The sequence below is a fragment of the Arachis ipaensis genome, chromosome B1, assembly GCF_059453495.1.
Source record: "Arachis ipaensis isolate K30076 ecotype BB chromosome B1, ASM5945349v1, whole genome shotgun sequence".
Classification (NCBI taxonomy): Eukaryota; Viridiplantae; Streptophyta; class Magnoliopsida; order Fabales; family Fabaceae; genus Arachis; species Arachis ipaensis.
In genome coordinates this window covers 84,984,355-85,004,922 of record NC_142436.1, presented here as the reverse complement: position 1 = coordinate 85,004,922, position 20,568 = coordinate 84,984,355, and positions in this window count along the sequence as shown.

Sequence of the window (20,568 nt, the reverse complement as noted above, 5' to 3'; positions counted from 1 at the left end):
AGCTTGCCATGGAAGGAGACCTGCGTGCGTGAAGAAGAAGATAGTAGGAAAGTAGAGATTTAGAAGACAGAGCATCTCCAAAACCTCAATCTATTCTCCATTACTGCATAACAAGTACTATTTATTTTATGCTTTTTGCTCTTTATAAATATAATCACTCTTATCATTGATCTCCTGACTAAGAATTACAAAATAACCATAGCTTGCTTCAAGCCGACAATCTCCATGGGATCGACCCTTACTCACGTAAGGTATTACTTGGACGACCCAGTGCACTTGCTGGTTAGTGGTACGAGTTGTGAAAAGTGTGATTTACAATTTGTGCACCAAGTTTTTGGCGCCGTTGCCGGGGATTGTTTGAGTTTGGACAACTGACGGTTCATCTTGTTGCTTAGATTAGGAAAATTTTGTCTTTTGGGTCAGAGTCTTTTATTTTCTTTATGAATTTTTAGTTTTTCTGTGAGTTTAGTGTCATGTTTTAAGTTTGGTGTCAATTGCATGCTTTTCTTTGTCTTTCAATTTTCGAATTGCATGTTCTTTGTTCTTCCTTGATCTTCAAGTTGTTCTTGTCAATTTTTCTTGTTTGATCTTTAGTTTTCTTGTTCCGTGTCTTTTCTTATTTTTCTTGCGCTTTTTCAAAATATCAGTTTTCAAAAAATTTTATTTATTAAATACCTTATTAAAATACGTTAAATTTATAGCTCAATTGGCTAGAGCGTTGTGCTTATGTTCTTGGTAATTGGCTATCTTCCTTTTAAAAATTTTTCAAAAGTAATTTTCTTTGATTAAATCCTGTGTCAATTTTTAAGTTTAGTGTTCTCTTGTTAATTTTCCTTTAGTTTTCGAAAATTTCATTGTGGTTTGCAAAAAAAAAAAAAAATTTTAAGTTTGGTGTTCTATCTCCATGTTCTTGTTGTTCTTGTGAATCTTCAAGGTGTTCTTGAGTCTTCCTTGTGTTTTGATCTTAAAATTTTTAAGTTTGGTGTTCTTTGGTGTTTTTCCTCCAAAATTTTCGAAAAAAAGGAGCATTAGAGCTAAAAATTTTAAGTTGTGTGTTTTTCTCTTTCATCATAAAATTCAAAAATAAAAAAAAATATCTTTTCTAACTATTTTTAAGAAAATATTTCGAAATTTTTCATAAAAATTCAGATTTCAATTTCAAAATTTTATCTTATCATATCTTAGTTGTCAAGTTTTTAAAAAAATCATATCTTTTTCAAATCATATCCTTTTTAAATTTTTTTTAAAATTCATATCTTTTTCAAAACCTCCTAACCACTTTTTCTCTCTCTTCATTTTTTGAAAATCCTCACCCATTTTTCATTTTATTTTATTTTAATTTTTTGATTTCCGTTTTTTCAAAAAAAAAATTTAATAAAAAAAATATTTTAATATTATTTGAGTCTCCAATTCACAACATCTCCCTTTCTCTATCATGGATCTAAGTGGAAATGAACAGTCCAGAAGGACTCTGGGGTCATATGCTAACCCTACTACTGCTTCATATAGGAGTAGTATCTGTATACCCTCCATCGGAGTCAGTAGTTTTGAGTTGAATCCTCAGCTTATTATCATGGTGCAGCAAAGTTGCCAGTATTCCGGTCTTCCACAGGAAGAACCTACAGAGTTTCTGGCACAGTTTTTACAAATTGCAGACACAGTACATGATAAGGAAGTAGATCAGGATGTCTACAGATTATTACTGTTCCCATTTGCTGTAAAAGACCAAGCTAAGAGGTGGTTAAATAACCAACCTAAGGCTAGCATAAGGACATGGAAACAGCTATCAGAAAAATTCCTGAATCAATATTTCCCTCCAAAACGGATGACACAGCTAAGGCTGAACATCCAAGGCTTTAAACAAGGAGTTAATGAATCTCTTTATGATGCCTGAGAGAGATACAGAGAGATGCTAAGAAAATGCCCCTCTGAAATGTTTTCAGAGTGGGTGCAGTTAGACATCTTCTATTATGGGCTTACAGAGAAAGCTCAGATGTCTTTGGACCACTCAGCTGGTGGATCTATACACATGAGAAAGACAATTGAAGAAGCTCAAGAGCTCATTGATACAGTTGCTAGAAATCAGCATCTGTACCTAAATAGTGAGTCTTCCATGAAAGAAGAGGCTAAAACAGTAACTGCTGAACTCAGTCCTGCAGAACAAGTTACTGAATTCAATCAGCAATTAGATTTTCTAACAAAACAGCTAGCCGAATTCAAGGAGATACTACAAGACATAAGAATGGCTAATATGAATATGGAAGTATGTAACAACCCTGATTTTCGAGTATGCGAGATCTTTTCCGAAGGCACGGATTTCACCAGAAGATCACTAAAGGGAACACCTCTTCTATATCAACAAGTATCTCAATCCTCATTGTCATTATGTCATCCTTAAGCTAGAACCTTTCCCGAGGCAAGCTCGATAACGCAATCACGAAGAACCTAGTTTTTGAACCGTATCGGTTAGGAGTTTTGATTCGGTTTTTCGTAAATAGTCTCAGTTTGACAAACCGGACTCGATTCATGAGAAAAGAGAGATAATAGGATAATACCATCAATATATGAGTATTAGAAGCCTCTTGAATGATATTATAAGGTTACCTGATCAGTTTTAGTTAAAAACAGAAAACCGGTTTAACCGGGTTCACAATTTACTGGTGCAGCTTAGCACCAGCATTCTCTGATGACTTTAGCAATGCTAAGGCCTCATCATACATGTTCTATTCTCATAATAAATATGTTACTAGTGTCATTTATGCTAGTAGCTCAGAAAATAATTTTTAGAGATGTTTTTACGAGTGTTCTGGTACACCTAGTTTTAGTAGTTGTACACCAGAGATATTTTAATATTATTTTAATCCACCTCCAAGCCAACCAATAAAAACTCACCTTTACACCCCCAAGACCTCCAAGGATGTCTCATTTCATCATTTTGGCCGAAATTGAAAGGAGAGAAAAGAGAGAAAACTTCATGAACACTTAATCTTCAAATCTTGATTTCTTCTGAACCAAAACTCAAATCAAAACTCCGATTTTACCAAAATGATCCTCTCTTCTTCCTCTACATAACCATGTGACTTATCAAGGCTGGAAATAAGGTGAGATGGCTTTCTCCCTCCCTCTTCAATTCGGTTTTCAAGGAAAACCATGCAAAACATGTGTTTTCTTGATGTTCTTCCTTAGGAATCATGCTTAACTTGACTTGAGGGCCAAGAAACATTAATTTTCAGCAAGTCTAAGGTGAGATATCTCTTCCTAACGTGCTGAGGGAGATTTGGTCAGTTGAGAGTTTGTGGATTTAAAGTTGTTCTTGATGTGTTTTAGGAGGAAAAAGTGCTTAAGGACCACCTGAAAGTCTAACCGAATTAGGAGCAGCAAAACCAGGTAGGGTGTCACGAAATTAATCTTGATTATTTGTGTTTGCGTTGTGTGAATGTTGTATAAATTGGCTGTGCTAAAAATTGGTTGCTTATATGATTGATTCTTGGTGAAAATTTGGTGAAATTTTGATGAAATTTGATGAAATTCAAGCTTTAAAGTTCATGTTCTTGGGGCAGCTGGAAAAACGAAACCCTAAGCTTAAATTGGGGTTCAATTTGTGTTAAAATCATGTAGAAAAGATGGGGTTTTAGTGGCTGCTAATTTATTATGAATTATAGTAAAAATCGGTTGCTGAAAAGACTGAAAAACGGGTAAAAACAGAGAAAGAATCTGAAGAATTTATGAAGAACATGAAGAACACTTTGAGTGTGATGAAGAACAATGGAGAACACCTTTTTGATCCATAAAAGGGCAAGGAAGTAAATATTTTGGTGTTTGGGGGGTTATTTTGTAATTTCTGAAAGTTAGGGTGATAAAAGTAGAAATATTAAAAGTTACGGGTGGTAAAAAGTGAATTTTAAAAGTTAAAAGTAAAAGTAAGTTAATTTTCGAAAATTTAATGATAAAATAATAAAAAATAATAAAATATTAAATAATAATATTTAATTAAAAATAATATTTTAATAAAAATAATAAAATAATACGGAAAAGGCAGTTTTCTGTAAAAGCTTTAGAAAGATAACTTTAAACACAGAATCTCATAATTACTTTCATAAAACACTTAGGGAGTGGTAAAAACATATTAGTGAGGCAAAGATAAATAAAAGATAAAAAGTTGAAGAGAAGATAAAAATCGAAAGAAAAGTCTGTAAAGTTTTAACGACAGAAAAACAGATAGAGACTAGTAAACGAACTAGGGAAACTTAGTTAGTACTTGAGTCGCGACTAGGGTTAGGTATTATATGAAAAGTTAAATTGTTTCAGTATAGACTTAATGAACCTATACTTGGGACAGACTAACTATTCATACCGAAATTTACATAAGCTTTAAATACATACGTTAAATAGAAAAATCAGAGCAGAGTAGAGAGATACAGAGAACAGAGTAATCAGAGCAGAGTAAAGAGACAATGAGAAAAGAGTAATATAACAAAAAGAATAGAGGAGAATAGTATAAGAATAAAGAGTTAAGCCTTGTGGCATGATGTTCTGTTGTATGTTCATCTGCTGCTTTTCCATTGGCCCTAGAGGTCCTGTAGGCCCAAGTTCACCTACAGTGAGTTGTTATTCCTGTAGGCCGAAGTTCACCTGCAGTGAATATCAATTGTGTATATCAGGGTATTGCTCCTGTAGGCCGAAGTTCACCTACAGAGAGTTGTCATTTCTGTAAGCCGAAGTTCACTTACAGAGGTGCCATTTCTATAGGCCGAAGTTCACCTATAGAAAGTTGTTGTGTTGTGTTTTTATATTATTCCTGTAAGCCGAAGTTCACTTACAGGGGCGCCATTTCTGTAAGCCGAAGTTGACTTGCAGAAGTGCTATTTCTGTAGGCCGAAGTTCACCTACAGAAAGTTGTTCTGTTGTGTTTAGACTATTCCTGTAAGCCGAAGTTCACTTATAGGAGTGCTGTTTCTGTAGGCCGAAGTTCACCTACAGAAATAAAGCCATATCTAGGACTAGTTCCTGGGTAATGTCGGGTTGCAGGGTGTAAACCGACACGTGAGCTTATGGCCTGCATAGGACAGACATGCATCATACTTGGTTGCGCATTTTCTCTTTTATGATTGTTGTTTGAATGTATGCTTTCTTTGTTTTCATTCTATTCTCTGTGTCTGTGTTTTGTTTTATTGTATTCTTTTGTTTGTGTTTTGCTTTCTATTTTCTCTATTTATCTGTTTCTTCTGTTCACCACTTCTTGGTATTCTGCTATATATATCTGCTAAGCGACACAAATTAATGAACTTAACTAATAACCCCGACCCTACTAAGAACTCCCCAGTTCTTACCCCTTCTCTCACCCTTCCCCCTTCAGATGGAAGCATGAGTACCCTTCCGTAGTTTACTAATGACTGTTCTGCAAAGAGGATTCCACTCTAGGTAGTCTTCTGGGTCTAGAGTGAACTCTGTTACCTGTTTATATGTATATACTGTGAGGCCAGCCAACGTCTGTACCCTGCTTATCTACAAACTTTAGCCTAAGTCCTCCGTACGATGTTGCTGTTATGTGGCCACTCGATGAAGTACTTGAGAGACGCTCTTTGATAACATATGATTGTGCAGAGGAGTAGTAAACGACCTTCCACCTTATGATGACGTTCCACCTGACTTGAGTTTTGAAGACCTAGAACGTACTTTCCCTCGCTCTAGTAGTTTAGAGGGACTAGGTGAGTATAGAGTCTAGGCTAGCCTGGGTGCCAGCTTAGGGACTTCTTGAACAGGTCAGGACCTGGGATGTTGTATGTATATATATGTATATAGTTATTATCTAGTTATATCTAGGGGTGTCCTAACTAAAGATCTTTACTCTAATAAAGGCTGGATAACCGAATGATATCAACTGCTTGTGATATATTTATGTATGGTTGTTTATAGCTGTTTTATCTGTTATTATTTGTGAATTGATTATAAATGATTCTGTTTATTAATTCAAACGTTTTCAAAAAAAAAAGTACCTCGTAAAATAACTATGCTTTTAACAACGAATCAGGCTCATATAATAAATAATAGTTAATAAATAGGTAGACAAGTTGGTAGCGCTCAGTTTCTAGTATGATCATGACGTACTAGAAATTGGGTCGTTACAAAGTACAGTTGAAGCAAACAAAACAGCAGTGATCAAAACAAATAACAGAAGAGTGCCAATCAGTTCAATTAAGAAGTGGAAAAACACTAAATACCTCACTTCAAAGTAGCAGGAAGTCAAGAAATGAACAAACTGCTACTCAAAATCCCTCTGAGGACAGTAAGAGCCCAGAGAGGAATAATTCTGGAGCTCAAACGCCAGAAAAGGGTGAAGAGCTGGCGTTAAACGCCCAACCCATGCTCAGTTCTGGCATTCAAACGCCACAAACAGGCAAGGCCTGTTTGTCTTGTGTATGGTAAGGCCTGTCATCTGCCCGTGGAACTGAAGCATAAGGCCTACTGGGCAACCAGATTCCTAAACTTTGATGCCAAATTAGCTGGAGAAAAAAAGATTGCTCCAGCTGAATGAGCTAGAGGAATTCAGACTCACTGCTTTCGAAAATGCTAAGCCTTACAAAGAGAAAGCAAAAAGATGGCATGACAGAAAGCTGTCATCTAGAGTCTTTGAACCAGGACAGAAAGTTCTTTTGTTTAACTCTAGGCTCAGGCTATTCCCCGGGGAACTGAAATCCCGGTGGAGGGGTGAAGAACTGAAGATTGATGGTTTAGAAGTTATAATAAATACTCGTTGTAAGTATAGTTACTAAACCAAGTAATCGACCTTTCCTACAAAAGTTCTGGTTGTCACAAGTAACAAACCCCTTTTTAAAATTGATAACCGAGTATTTAAACCTCGGGTCGTCTTCTCAAGAAATTGCAGGGAGGTATGTTCTTATTATTGGTTATGAGTCTTGAGGTGATGGATATAGACATGGTACATAGGGAAGTGGTGGTTCTTGATATGGTTCATATGGCTCATAAGGTGGTTGGTATGGTGGATAAGGGTTAGGATCATATGAGGGTGTTTGGTGGTAAGGGGCTTGTGAGTATGGTAGTCTAAAGCTATTTTGAGGAGGTGGTTCATTGGCATATGATGGAGCTTGCTGGTAACTATAAGGGGGTCCACCATATCTATTGTCTTGGCATGCATTGTAGGATGGTCTTTGTCCATGGTATCCTGGAAGGTGTTGTTGCCTAAAGGGTTGATCAGATCCTCTTGGCTCCTTCCATCTCTGATTGTTTTGACCTTGATGCATGTTCCTGTTATATTTTCCATTCCTTGCAACAGCATTGGAACCAAACTCAAAGCGATGGGGGTGAGAATTCATAATAGCAAATAAAAATTAAAAACGAAAATTAAAACAAATTTTAAATTAAAAGGTTATTGAAATTTAAATTTTTGAATTTGAAAATTAAATTTTGAAATTTGAAAATTAGATTTTGAAATTTGAAATTTGAAATTTTGAATTTTAAATTTTTGAAATTTGAATTTTGAAATAAGGTAAGATAAGATTTTGAAAAAGATATGATTTTTGAAAAAGATTTGAATTTTTAAAATTGAAATTTGAAATTTGAAATTTGAGTTTTAAATTTTGAATTTTTGAATTTAATGAGGGAAGAGAAAAACGATAAAATGACACCAAACTTAAAATTTTTAGATCAAAACGAAGAAAACAATTAAGAACAACTTGAAGATCAACATGAACACGAAAAACAAATTTTTGAAAAAAATTTTTTTTTTAATAACTAAATAAAAACCAATAACCTCTTAATTTATGAAAAAGCAAAAATAAAAGCAAAAATAAAAACAAATAAACAAGAAAAAAGAAAATATTTACAATAACCAATAATAAGGCACACGTTTGCAATTCCCCGGCAACGACGCCATTTTGAAGAACTGAAGATTGATGGTTTAGAAGTTATAGTAAACTCTCGTTGCAAGTATAGTTACTAAACCAAGCAATCAACCTTTCTTACAAACGTTTTGGTTGTCACAAGTAACAAACCCTTTTAAAATTGATAACCGAGTATTTAAACCTCGGGTCGTCTTCTCAAGGAATTGCAGGGAGGTGTTCTTATTATTGGTTATGAGTCTTGTAAATTGGGGGTTTTGAAAGTAAGGAAGCAGTATGACATGTAAAATAAATAAATAACTATAAAATAGAACTCTTGGCAAGGTATAAGAACTGGAAGTCCTATCCTAGTTATCCTTATCAATTGTGATGAGAATTGGAATTTTCTCCCACTTTGTTAACCTCTAACTATGAAGGTAAGTTAAGTGGATGAATTAATTTTGATTCCTCAGGTCCTAGTCTTTCCTTGGGAAAGGCTACAGTTATTGGAATTCAAATTAATTCTTGAAGAATTCTAATTTTTAGTCAACAATGAGTTTGATAACTCAAGTGTCTCCAATGACTCAACCAAAGCCAAAAGGGAAAAATTCAAATTATTTATATCACAAATAAAAGAGAGCAATCATAAATCTGAATTACCTCAAATTACATTAAGTAAAGGAAATCAATCTAAACATAAAGAGTTCATAAACTAAATTGATAAAATAAATAAAAGGAACATTGAACCTGAGAAGAATTTGAAATCCTAAATCCTTTAAGAGGAATCCTAATCCTAAATCCTAAGAGAGAGGAGAGAACCTCTCTCTCTCTGAAAACTACATCTAAATCCTAAAATTGTGTGTGGTGAGCTTATTTATGAATAGATGCATTCCCCCACTTTATAGCCTCTAATCTGTGTGTTCTGGGCTGAAAACTGGGTCAAAAACAGCCCAGATATCGTTGGAGAAGAAATCTGCCACCCTGATTTTTGTCACTGCGACGCGTCCGCGTGGAGCGCGCATTTGCGTCGCCTAGCATCAGGGCAACGATGGCATATTATATATCAAATCGAAGCCCCGGACGTTAGATTTCCAACGCAACTGGAACCGCGTCATTTGGACCTCTGTAGCTAAAGTTATAGCCGTTTGAGTGCGAAGAGGTCAAGCTGGACAGCTTAGCAATTTCTCCAACTTCTTGTATTCCTCCCACTTTTACGTGCTTCCTTTCCATCCTTTAAACCATTCCTGCCTTATAAACTCTAAAATCACTTAACACACATATCAAGGCATCTAATGGTAATAAGAGAGGATTAATATTAGCAATTTAAAAGCCTAGGAAACATGTTTTCAATCATAGCACAAAATTAGGAAGGAAAATGTAAAACCATGCAAATAGTATGAATAAGTGGGTAAAGAGTTGATAAAAATCACTCAATTGAGCACAAGATAAACCATAAAATAGTGGTTTATCAAGGGGACCATATGTGATTACAAGTGTGTCACCATATGGCTATGTGGAGCTTCAAGACATTGATTCTGATAAGAAGTTCATTGTTAATGGACAGAGAATCAAGCATTATCTTGAGGGCAATATTGAGCAAGAGTGCTCAAGGCTGAGGCTAGATTAAAAGCTCAGCAAGGTCCAGCTAAAGACAATAAAGAAGTGCTTATTGTCTTTAGGTTGATGATCATGTGAAGTCACAAAAACTACTGAAAAATCAAAAACAGAATGAAAAACAGCATTAAAAACAGCTCACCCTGGAGGAAGAGCTTACTGGCGTTTAAGAGGCAACGAGCTGGCGTTTAACGCCAGAAAAAAGCATCAAGCTGGCGTTAAACGCCAGAAACAAGCACCAGACTGGCGTTTAACGCCAAAACAGAGCATGGAATTGGTGTTAAACGCCAGAAACATGCAGCAAGCTAGCATTTAATGTCAGACATGCATTCTAAGGGCGTTTTGCACGCCTAAATGGAGCAGGGATGCTAAGTCCTTGACCCCTCTGGATCTGTGGACCCCACAGGATCCCCACCTACCTCACCATTCAAATTCAAACCATTTCCCTCCCAAACCCACCCATTCACAGACCTCCATCTCCTCCCTCTTCTCCACTTCTTTCCTCTTTTGCTCAAGGATGAGCAAACCTTTTAAGTTTGGTGTGGTAAAAGCATTGCTTTTTGTTTTTATAACCATTTATGGCACCTAAGGCCGGAGAACCTCTAGAAGGAGGAAAGGGAAGGCAAAAGCTTCCACCTCTGAGTCATGGGAGATGGAGAGATTCATCTCAAGGGTCCATAATTCAGTGGTAGAGCAATTGACTGCAGATCAAAGAGCTATTAGGGAAGAGCAACAAAGGCAAGAAAGAGACATAGAGGAACTCAAGAACACCATTGGTTCTTCAAGAGGAAGAAGACGCCACCCTCACTAAGGTGGACTCGTTCCTTAATCTCCTTGTTCTTATTTTCCTGATTTTCGGTTTTTGAGCCGTATGTTTTATTTATGTTTGTGTCTTTACTATATGATCATTAGTATTTAAGTATCCATGTCTTAAAGCTATGAATGTCCTATGAATCCATCACATCTCTTAAATGAAAAATTTTCTAAAAACAAAAGAACAAGAAGTACAGGGTTTCGAATTCATCCTTGAAACTAGTTTAATTATTTTGATGTGGTGACAATACTTTTTGTTTTCTGAATGAATGCTTGAACAGTGCATATGTCTTTTGAAATTGTTGTTCATGAATGTTAAATATGTTGGCTCTTGAAGATTGATGAAAAAGGAGACATGTTATTTGATAATCTGAAAAATTATAAAAATGATTCTTGAAGCAAGAAAAAGCAGTGAATATAAAAGCTTGCGAAAAAAAAGGAAAAGAAAAATGGCAAAAAAAAAGAAGAGAAAGAAAAAGAAAAAGCAAGCAGAAAAAGCCAAAAACTCTTTAAACCAAAAGGCAAGAGCAAAAATCCAATAGCCCTTAAAACCAAAAGGCAAGGGTAAAAAGGATCCAAGACTTTGAGCATCAGTGGATAGGAGGGCCTAAAGGAACAAAATCCTGGCCTAAGCGGCTAAACCAAGCTGTCCCTAACCATGTGCTTGTGGCGTGAAGGTGTCAAGCCAAAAGCTTGAGACTGAGCTGTTAGAGTCGAGGTCCATAGAAAAAAAAAAAGAGTGTGCTTAAAAACCCTGGACACCTCTAATTGAGGACTTTAGCAAAGCTGAGTCACAATCTGAAAAGGTTCACCCAGTTATGTGTCTGTGGCATTTATGTATCCGGTGGTAATACTGGAAAACAAAGTGCTTAGGTCCACGGCCAAGACTCATAAAGTAGCTGTGTTCAAGAATCAACATACTGAACTAGGAGAATCAATAACACTATCTGAATTCTAAGTTCCTATAGATGCCAATCATTCTGAACTTCAAAGGATAAAGTGAGATGCCAAAACTATTCAAGAGGCAAAAAGCTACAAGTCCTGCTCATCTGATTGAAGCTAAGTTTCATTGATATTTTGTAATTCATAGTATATTCTCTTCTTTTTATCCTATTTGATTTTCAGTTGCATGGGGACAAGCAACAATTTAAGTTTGGTGTTGTGATGAGCGGATAATTTATACGCTTTTTGGCATTGTTTTTACATAGTTTTTAGTATGATTTGGTTAGTTTTTAATATATTTTTATTAGTTTTTAAATAAAAATCACACTTCTGGACTTTACTACGAGTTTGTGTGTTTTTCTGTGATTTCAGGTAATTTTTGGCTGAAATTGAGGGACTTGAGCAAAAATCTGATTCAGAGGCTGAAAAAGGACTGCAGATGCTGTTGGATTCTGACCTCCCTGCACTCAAAGTGGATTTTCTGGAGCTACAGGAGTTTAAATGGAACGCTCTCAATTGCATTGGAACGTAGACATCCAGGGCTTTCCAGCAATATATAATAGTCCATACTTTTCCTGAGTTTAGAAGACGCAAACGGGCGTTCAACGCCAGTCCTCTGCCCTATTCTGGCGTTAAACGCCAGAAACAGGTTACAAGTTGGAGTTAAACGCCCAAAACAGATTACAACCTGGTGTTTAACTCCAGAAATAGCCTAGGCACGTGTAAAGCTCAAGTCTCAGTCCCAGCACACACCAAGTGGGCCTCGGAAGTGGATTTATGCACTATCTATCATAGTTTACTCATTTTCTGTAAACCTAGGTTACTAGTTTAGTATTTAAACAACTTTTAGAGATTTATTTTGTACCTCATGACATTTTCACGTTTTACATTGTATCTCTACGGCATGAGTCTCTAAACTCCATGATTGAGGATGAGGAGCTCTGCTGTGTCTCGATGAATTAATGCAATTACTTCTGTTTTCTATTCAATCACGCTTGTTCCTATTCTAAGATACTCGCTTGTACTTAACCGTGATGAATGTGATGATCCGTGACACTCATCATCATTCTCAACCTATGAACGCGTGCCTGACAACCACTTCCATTCTACCTTAGATTGAGTGTGTATCTCTTAGCCTCTTGGTTCATGATCAGAGTCTTCGTGGTATAGGCTAGGATTATTGGCGGCCATTCCTGAGATCCGGAAAGTTTAAACCTTGTCTGTGGTATTCCGAGTAGGATCTGGGAGGGGATGATTGTGACGAGCTTCAAACTCACGAGTGCTGGGCGTAGTGACAGACGCAAAAGTATCAATGGATCCTATTCCAACATGAGTGAGAACCGACAGATGATTAGCCGTGCGGTGACAGCGCATTTGGACCATTTTCACTGAGAGGACGGATGGTAGCCATTGACAACGGTGATCCTCCAACATACAGCTTGCCATGGAAGGAGACCTGCGTGCGTGAAGAAGAAGACAGTAGGAAAACAGAGATTCAGAAGATAGAGCATCTCCAAAACCTCAATCTGTTCTCCATTACTGCATAACAAGTACTATTTAATTTATGCTTTTTACTCTTCATAAATATAATCACTCTTATCATTGATCTCCTTACTAAGAATTACAAAATAACCATAGCTTGCTTCAGGCCGATAATCTCCGTGGGATCGACCCTTACTCACGTAAGGTATTACTTGGACGACCCAGTGCACTTGCTGGTTAGTTGTACGAGTTGTGAAAAGTGTGATTTACAATTCGTGCACCACAAGCTTTCCTTGGGAAATGATTCCAGCCATTTTGATGCCTTTTCCCTCAAAGAAAATAGAAACAGTAGCAATCTATAGGTGTCAGGATGAACACCATTAGATTTAACTGTGTCACATATCCTTTGGAATTTAGTGAGATGCTCATTAGGATCCTCTTGGCCACTTTCTCCAAAAGAATAGTTGTTTTGCACAATAGTTATGAGCTGAGGCTTCAATTCGAAATTATTAGCATGGATAGTTGGCATTTGAATGCTGCTACCACAGTTTCCTGGATTTGGATTGATGTATGATCCCAAAACTCTCCTCTCTTCTACCTGTCATACAAGTAGCACAACAAGCAGCAACCAGCAAGAATTCACAATTAATGAAAAAGTGTGGTTAGAGTAATTGAGGCAATAAATCAAACAGTTAATGAGTTAGTGAGTTAGTTTTGTTGGAAAGTAAAGAAGTAAGAGATATTAAAGAGAAATAACTAAAGATTGCAGAGAAATTAAAATGAACAACTGAAGTTAAAACTCAATTAATCAAAAGAAAAGAAAAGTGCTCAATCTAGTTATCCTCCAATTTAGTAATTGTCAATACAAAACTAATCCTCGGCAACGGCGCCATAAACTTGATTCACGAAAATTTGCCTCTTAACAAATTTCCTACCGGCAAGTGCACCGGATTGTCGTCAAGTAAAAACTCACTGTAGAGTGAGGTCGAATCCCACAGAGATTGGTAGATCGATCAATATTAATTGGAGAATTTTGCTAGTTGAGCAAAATCAAAATTGGGTAGAGATTTGCAGAAAGTAAGATTCGCGGAAAACTTAAAGTACAAGAAATTAAATGACAGAAGTTAAATTGCATGAAATTAAATAATAGAAGCTTAAATTGCAAGAAATTAAATGGGAATGGGGATTAAGCATGAAATTAAAGAATAGAATGTAAATAGAATGGGTAGATTAGAGATGGAGATTCATTGGGTTTCAGGAGATATTGAATTTTCCGGATCAAATCATTTTCATCTCTTCCTCAATCAATGCATTCATTGACATTGCTTGGCAATCTTAGATGATTGGATCCCAATGTCTTGGCTCACCAATCTCTCTAAGCATGAACAATTGCCCAATGTCTTGATTTAATTGCTCATGGGAATAGTTGAAGTTCGGTCACTGACTATACCACACAAATTCATAGATCAAAGTATTGGTAGGATTACATGTCACTATATCCATCCAACCCCCAATCTAATTCAATGTGAGAAAGCAATTCTAGCATGAATTCTTCATCCCTCTCTCAAGGATCCGAAGAATTCTAATTATGGATAGCTTCTCTCTCAAGACAACTATCCAATTGAATTAAGACCGAAAGCTTTCTAACAAAAATCAAGAGAAAACAAAGAAGAAGAAGATGAAAATTACTATTGATCCATTGAATTACAATAGAGCTTCATAACCCAATGAAAGGGGTTTAGTTGTTCATAGCTCTCAAAATGGAAACTGGAATTGAAAGATACATTACAAAAGAAAAATTAACAGAAAGTAAAATGTACAGTTAGTTGTCGAAAAATGGGAAAAAGCTCGCTCCCTCTAACTTAAATTCCAAGCTATTTATACACTTTCTTCCATTGATCTTTAATCTCTGAATTGGGCTTTTGGCCTTGGTGGAATTGGGGTGAAATTGGCTCCAATTGGTTTCCCTTGTTGTTGAGAAGAGATCTATTTGAATTACAGAGTTCTGGTGCTCAAGTTGGAGTTGACGTTTGATGCCCAACGTTGACTCAAACGCCATCCTTAAAAACCAGATAATTCTGCTGTCATTGGCGTTTGACTAAACATTGGAGGGCCAACGTTCTGCTATTCCACGCGTACGTGTGCACCATGCGTGCGCGTGAAAGCTGTGATTTTGCTTAGTCACATGTACGCGTGCACCATGCGTGCGCGTGAAGGCTGAGATTTTGCTTCTTCACGCATACGCGTACACGACGCTTACGCGTGGATTGCTCTTTTTCTTAACGACGCGTATGCGTCACTGACCCGTACACGTGGATTCAAGTTTTTCAATTCCAAATTATGGTCTTGGTATCGCGGACGTTGGAGGAAGCGTTTGAGGCAACGTTGGACCTCCATGGGTCGCTTTGTGACTCGTACGCTGGATGGTCAATTTTGCCATTTCACGTGTGTGCGTCACTCACACTTGCGCATGGATATATAAATTTTTCTCTTTCTCGCGTATGCGTCATAGACGCGTACGCGTCGCTCAAAAAACAATCAGCTCCAGAATTTAAAATTTTCTCACAACGTTGGGGGTAACGTTGGATGTCCAACGCTCCCTCCAACGTGAGCATCAGCAACTCATGCAGACAATTGCTCTGCCTCCCCTTCAATGTTTGAGGCAGCGCTAGTGGTCCAACTTGGCCACCAACATTGCTTCTTCTTTTTCTTTTCCATGCTCATTCTTCAACTTCCTTCCATGCTTTCCTTCACCTATCATCAATCAAATTTTGCATCAAAGCTTTGCTAAAGTCATGAGAATTCTCATCATTCTTAGCATACAAGTAATTATAGCATAATTCTCATGAAATTGCATCAAATTAATCATGGTTGAATGATTCTACGTATACATGAATTTCTAACCCAATTGCTTACTTATAGCTTAAGAAAGTGAATAAAACTTATTAAAAACAAATAAAAAGGCTAGTGAAAGTAGCCTAAAATGCCCTGGCATCATACGCGTGACCCCAAGCTTTTCGACAATCCACGCGCACGCGTTACCCACGCGTACGCGTGGATACAAAATTTCCACCTCCATACAAAATTCAGATAGTTAGGCCTCGTTTGTGCCAACTTTTTGCCTTTCGCACAACCCTGTCCACGCGTACGCGTTGCCTCTCTGAATAACCCATCACGCGTACGTGTGACCCACGCTTACATGTTGCTTCCCTTTCACCACCCCACGCGTACGCGTCGCACGACGTGCACGCGCACGCGTCGCACGACGTGCACGCGTGGATTGCCTTGTTTCACACACTTCTTTTCTTCTTTTCTTTCCATTTCTTTCCTTCTCTTCCCTTCTTCTCCTTTCTTTTCCTTTTTTCAACCATCATCCAACACTACCAAACACCATTTATGACCATTCCCTTTTAGATATTTAGTTGTTTAGTTAGTTTACTTTTCATCAATTTTCTATTTTCATAATAAGTGTTGGATTATTAATTTTGTTTGATGTTTATTGCTGCTCATTAACTGAATGCTATTTTAGCATTAATGATTTTGGATATTCATTGTTGGATTCTCTTGTTGAGGTTATATTTTGCTACTTGGTTTTGAATTTCTTTGTTGAATAACTGTACATACCAAGAGAATGAGAATTGCCTTCAAGTTTTTTAAGTCTTTTTGAGTTGCATGATTTGGCCACCATGTGATTTGAATTCTTTTATTTGATTAGGCAATTTCTTAATGGATGTTGTTTATTTATCTTAATGCATTGTGTTTCTTGATCATATACATCCACATGTTTTTGGCTTGAATGCTTTCATGCTTCTTTAGTGCTTGTTTGGTTGTTGTAACCTACGAGTTAAGAGCATCTCAAGCACATTAGGATGAGTGAAGTGCAAGTTCCTTTTCGTGTAACTGTGACATATCTTTTTATGTTAGTATGTGTGTTCTAAACCGCGTGCAACTTAGAATTCACACTTACTTCTATCCATGTCACACTAATTCACTCACTCCATTCTAGTGATTTACCTCATTCCAACAGTATATGCTTCCTTGCTTTTGCATTTACTTTCTTACTATCCTGTCTTCTATTTTCAGGATGAGTCATTATAAGCAACAATGGAAGCAAAACAAAGAATATGTAGCAACCGGTTGATCCACCAGCTAAAGGTGGCAATCGGTGTAGTCGCTGATGAGTATTTTGGTGAAAAATAAATTTCCCCCAAAACACACAAATCTAACCGGCAAGTGTACCGGGTCGTATCAAGTAATAAAAACTCACGGGAGTGAGGTCGATCCCACAGGGATTGAAGGATTGAGCAATTTTAGCTTAGTGGTTAATTTAGTCAAGCGAATCAAGATTTGGTTGAATGTTTTGTGATTTGCAGAAATTAAATTGCATGGAAGTAAAGAGAACAGGGAATTAAAGTGCTGAATCTTAAAGAACAAGAAATTAAATAGCAGAAACTTAGAATGCAAGAAAAGTAAATTGCGGAATCTTAAAGTGCAAGAAATGTAAACGGCTGGAATTGTAAAGGGAATTGGGGATTGGATTTGCAGAATTTAAACAAGGAAAAGTAAATTGCATCAAGCAGAGAAGTAGAAGAAGGCTTGGGTTAGATTGGATCTTGAAGCAGAAAAGTAAATGAACATGAAAACAGTAAACAGAAAATGTAAAATTGGGAAATTAGATCACAGGACCCAGAGACTAGAAAACCAAGTCTAGATCTCAATGCCTTCCTAGATCCAACAAGAAATTGAAATTGAAATTCAAAGAAAGTGGATGAAGAGCAATTAACAGAACTTGAAATTCAATCAAGCAGTAAATAAAGCAGTGAGATCCAAGGTTGAGATTGAAACAGAATTTCTTCAATTCTCCAACCCAAAATCCAAGACAAATGTAATTGAAATTGAAAGCAATAAAACTGAGAGGAAGAGAAGTGAATTCTCCTTCCCCAAGACAAAGAAATTAAAGATCACTCAATATCAAAAGCTCTCCGAAAACTATTATGAAAATTCCAAAAGAAAAGCTCTCCGAAGAACTTGAATTCTATCCTATTTATACACTTTCTTCAAATGATCTTCAAGCCTTGAGTTGGGCCTTTGCTCTTGGTGGAATTGGGTTGAAAGAGGCCTTGGTTGATTGCTCTTGAAGTTTGGAGAAGAACCAAAGTGAACCAATTGAACCGGGTTGGAGTTTTGCAAAAGTTGGACCAAAAGTTTGAGCAAAAGTTAGGGGGCTAACTTTTGCCCAAACTTTTCATATCAGCAACTATATCCATCTGATACCAACGTTGGTGCCAAAGTTAGGGGTCTAACTTCGGCCCTAACGTTGGCCTTACCTTGTGCACTTGTGGCGCCAACGTTAGCCACCAAGTTAGGGGCTAACGTTGGTGCAAACTTTTGCTCCTCCCCTTGTGATTTTCATGTGCCAACGTTAGCCACCAAGTTAGGGGGCTAACGTTGGCGCAAACTTTTGCTCCTCCCCTTGTGATTTTCATGTGCCAACGTTAGCCACCAAGTTAGGGGGCTAACGTTGGCGCAAACGTTTGGTGCCCAGGGAGGTTTTCTTCATGCCAACGTTAGCCTCAAAGTTAGGGGGCTAACGTTGGCTTAAACTTTTGGTGCCCAGGGGTGATTTTCATGTGCCAACGTTAGCCACCAAGTTAGGGGGCTAACGTTGGCGCAAACTTTTGGTACCCAGGGAGTGATTTTCATCATGCCAACGTTAGCCTCCAAGTTAGGGGCTAATGTTGGGGCTAACGTTTCACCCAAAAGTTTGTGCAAAAGTTTGAGGCTAACTTTAGGTCCAGCTTTTTGCTTCCTGGTTCAATTTCACTTATTCCATTGTCTTCTCTTTATTCCTAGCTATTCCTTCTTGCTTCAACCTTTCTCCAAGCTTTCTTCACCTATCATTAATCAACCAAACACATCAAAGCTATGCTTAAAATCATGAGATATTCATTCTTTCATAATATGTGACAATTATAGTATAAAACCTCATGAAATAGCATGAATTCATACATGGTTGATTAAATCAAAGGAAACATGAAAATCTTGCTAATTGGCTTGCTTGTAGCTCAAGAAAGTGCATAATTCTAATGAAAACAAAAGAAAAAGACTAGTTAAAATAGGCTAAGATGACTTGTCATCACAACACCAAACTTAAAGCTTGCTTGTCCTCAAGCAAGAAATAAATTTATGCTCCAAGGTTCTTTCAATTAAGATGGATTGAAGAATAACTTGTAAAGTCCAGTGAGTGAAGTGATCAGGTACAGTGGGGTGAACTCTAAATCATGTGCTCTTGCAAGGGTTTCAGTGCTTATTAGTCCTCACATATTGGGAGTCTTAGGTCTTAGGATTTTCATCCAAATGGTATCATGGAGATCTCTTTATATGTAATCACCTTGAAGCAGCTTATAGTTTCTGTGCTTTGGCCTCGACTCTAAGTGTCATGTCTCAAAGCGGCTCTTTAGATAAGCTTTCAATCAATACTCCTAAACCAGTTGGTTTTAAGGTATTAGGTGTTGAAGCACCCCTAAGGATTTACTTGCTCAAGCCTCTTTCTTTGACACACTTCAACCACAAGCATTTACTAGGATAACAACTCTTTGAGTTTTTGTTTCTTTCTTTCTTTTTCTGCCTAGTAATTGATGCTCAGAGCCTTGGGCCATGTTCTTTTTGTTTTTGTACTTTCTTTACTTTCTTTTGTTTTGTTTGCTGCTTCTCGGATCAACTGATTTTTGAGAATCTCCACAATACTTCTTTGAACTTCATGTCCTGCCTATGAGCTCCCATGCAAGTTTTCACAAGCATGCAACCTCAATACAAAATCATATAACCAGAACCACCACTTTTCCTAATCTTTTGCTTGCCTCAAAATTGTTTAATTCCTCAATCCTTCTTTTCAAAGAACTTTCATGTGATGCATTTCTTGAAAATGGAGTGCAAACAAGTTTTGAAGATAAGAATGTTGTGAATGATCAGACACCTTGCTTATTGAATTATAAAGAAAGATTATGCTATGCAGGCAGGCAGGGCAGATCCGGATACAATCCAACTTTCAATCACAGCAATATTTGATGTAAAACAATCACTTAACAATACAACCTTTTGGAGTTTGCTTGCTTTCCTTCTTCTCATCATCATCATTGCTGGCCTTTAGGTTCATCATTTGTTTCTTTGATTGATGATTCTTAATCCTTCCAAAAGCTTGTATGGACCTCTGCAATGATATGGAAAATTGCTTGTTCCCCAAGCACTTGGAAACAATGGTTAGTCTGGCTGATTTATTTATGGGCTTTTGAACTTACTTTGGTGTGAGAACACCAAACTTAGTACATTGCCAATGGGTTTCATGCATCAAATTAACCAGGTATAATAACTTTTTTTCTTTTCTTCTTCTTTTTCAAAAGCAATAAAACTGAAAACTAGGAAACAGCAGAATAGTTAACTAGTTCATCCAACATGCTTGAAGCCAGCATTATGCAGAGAGTGAGAATGTGTTTTATAATGGGATTTTGGTAAAACACCAAACTTAGAATCCTGCATTCTCCTTTAGATTGTTTTGGTGTGCAACACCAAACTCAGCTTCTTGCATTATAGATAAAACTACTTAACCTTTTTATTGAAATAGATATGAAAAGATAGTTACCTCCGGTTGGGTTGCCTCCCAACAAGCGCTCTTTTATTGTCACTAGCTTGACATCCTTCACTCTGTGCTCATGGAAGTTGAGGCTTCTGTTGCCTTAGGTTTCCTCCTCTTGCTATGGGCTTCCTTCCCTCTGTTTCTCTTTCCATAGCCCTCTTACTTTCCTCCATGACTTCCTTCTCTTTCAACACAGCATCCTTTTTATGGCTCTTTGGGTTCAGATTCCCCTCCTTCTCACCCAAT